General features: G+C 59.5%; 1 non-coding gene across 1 annotated transcript; it reads left to right on the top strand.

Annotated features, from left to right (window-relative positions):
• Positions 1-2,184: 2,184 nt before the first annotated feature.
• Positions 2,185-2,303, top strand: LOC125987587 (5S ribosomal RNA). The gene has a single exon (XR_007488062.1). It is a non-coding gene; the product is annotated as a 5S ribosomal RNA (ribosomal RNA).
• The last annotated feature ends 197 nt before the right edge of the window (positions 2,304-2,500 follow it).

The raw sequence follows: 2,500 nt of genomic DNA, 5'->3' as shown, positions 1-2,500 counted from the left end.
CTCGACATACACCGAGTCATAAAATTTAACTTCGTACTCATCGCTTCAAATGTGATGGTAACCAAGGCCGTTTCTCATGCATCTCATTGTGCGTTGCACTTAGAAAATTTGAACCGGGCGGCGTGCGCGAGTGCGCGGCCCGCTGGAAGTCGAATGAGGCGCCGCGACCACCTCCGCGGTGCTTATAAACAGCCGATCCGCTCGGCGGGGGCTATTTTCGGCCACTTGGCTCGTGCGCACGGCCTCCCGGATGTGCCGGGCGGGTGCGCGAGCTCGCCGGCCGCTGGAAGTCGAATGAGGCGCCGCGACCACCTCCGCGGTGCTTATAAACAGCCGATCCGCTCGGCGGGGGCTATTTTCGGCCACTTGGCTCGTGCGCACGGCCTCCCGGATGTGCCGGGCGGGTGCGCGAGCTCGCCGGCCGCTTGAAGTCGAATGAGGCGCCGCGACCACCTCCGCGGTGCTTATTAACAGCCGATCCGCTCGGCGGTGGCTATTTTCGGCCACTTGGCTCGTGCGCACGGCCTCCCGGATGTGCCGGGCGGGTGCGCGAGCTCGCCGGCCGCTTGAAGTCGAATGAGGCGCCGCGACCACCTCCGCGGTGCTTATAAACAGCCGATCCGCTCGGCGGGGGCTATTTTCGGCCACTTGGCTCGTGCGCACGGCCTCCCGGATGTGCCGGGCGGGTGCGCGAGCTCACCGCCCGCCGGAAGTCGAATGAGGCGCCGCGACCACCTCTGCGGTGCTTATAAACAGCCGATCCGCTCGGCGGGGGCTATTTTCGGCCACTTGGCTCGTGCGCACGGCCTCCCGGATGTGCCGGGCGGGTGCGCGAGCTCGCCGGCCGCTGGAAGTCGAATGAGGCGCCGCGACCACCTCCGCGGTGCTTACAAACAGCCGATCCGCTCGGCGGGGGCTATTTTCGGCCACTTGGCTCGTGCGCACGGCCTCTCGGATGTGCCGGGCGGGTGCGCGAGCTCGCCGGCCGCTGGAAGTCGAATGAGGCGCCGCGACCACCTCCGCGGTGCTTATAAACAACCGATCCGCTCGGCGGGGGCTATTTTCGGCCACTTGGCTCGTGCGCACGGCCTCCCGGATGTGCCGGGCGGGTGCGCGAGCTCGCCGGCCGCTGGAAGTCGAATGAGGCGCCGCGACCACCTCCGCGGTGCTTATAAACAGCCGATCCGCTCGGCGGGGGCTATTTTCGGCCACTTGGCTTGTGCGCACGGCCTCCCGGATGTGCCGGGCGGGTGCGCGAGCTCGCCGGCCGCTGGAAGTCGAATGAGGCGCCCGACCACCTCCGCGGTGCTTATAAACAGCCGATCCGCTCGGCGGGGCTATTTTCGGCCACTGCTCGTGCGCACGGCCTCCCGGATGTGCCGGGCGGGTGCGCGAGCTCGCCGGCCGCTGGAAGTCGAATGAGGCGCCGCGACCACCTCCGCGGTGCTTATAAACAGCCGATCCGCTCGGCGGGGGCTATTTTCGGCCACTTGGCTCGTGCGCACGGCCTCCCGGATGTGCCGGGCGGGTGCGCGAGCTCGCCGGCCGCTGGAAGTCCAATGAGGCGCCGCGATCTCCTCCGCGGTGCTTATAAAGTGCCGATCCGCTCGGCTTGGAGCTATTTCCGGCCTCCCGTTGGTGCCGGGCGGCGTGCGCGAGCTCGCCGGCCGCGATCTCCTCCGCGGTGCTTATAAACAGCAGCATGCGCACGGCCTCCCAGAATTTGAACACATTTCGTCAATAAATTTCGCATATTGAATTTTGAAGTTTAATATAATGCAACAATTGAGCTCGACTTATACAAAGGATATATCATAAAATCGTAAATTTCCGTCGAATTTTAGGGGGTCGACTTATACACCGAGTCGACCTGTACACCGGCAAATACGGTAAATACGATTAAATAAAATGATACGACTGGCATAAAAACAAATATAAACCACATAAAAATAAAAGTCACCATTACGTTGAATTATTGGGAGCACCGAGCTTGTTTCTCAGAAACGAGCCGGTCCCATCCAGGCGTAATCGGAGACAATGAAACCCGAAGTGGTTAAGGTTTGTCTTTTAATGCAGGATGCTTGGTCTCCATGTGCCGAAGCAGTTTTGAAGGCTTCATTGGCTCGCTCGCTAGTTTCAGGGGCGATTGTGTCTATAAAATGCAAAATGTTGGGTCACTTCACGGCTTACGGCCATACTACCCTGAGAACGCCCGATCTCGTCCGATCTCGGAAGCTAAGCAGGGTCGGGCCTGGTTAGTACTTGGATGGGAGACCGCCTGGGAATACCAGGTGCTGTAAGCTTTTTCTTTTTCTTATGTGCACTTCAATCGTTTAAGAAGCTATTTTTTACAACACCCATCACGAATGGCATCCGGAAACAGCAAGCCTAATTTAAACTCCGACATTGAAACTATAACACGAGTTAGAAAGCTATATTATGTGGTGACATCCACAGCATTGTAGTTAAATTTGTTACCGCTAGAGAGCAGACTATGTAC

The sequence above is a fragment of the Syngnathus scovelli genome, chromosome 19, assembly GCF_024217435.2.
Source record: "Syngnathus scovelli strain Florida chromosome 19, RoL_Ssco_1.2, whole genome shotgun sequence".
Lineage (NCBI taxonomy): Eukaryota > Metazoa > Chordata > Actinopteri > Syngnathiformes > Syngnathidae > Syngnathus > Syngnathus scovelli.
The sequence above is the reverse complement of the archived record's forward strand: the minus strand, read 5'-3'. Positions and strand labels throughout refer to the sequence as shown.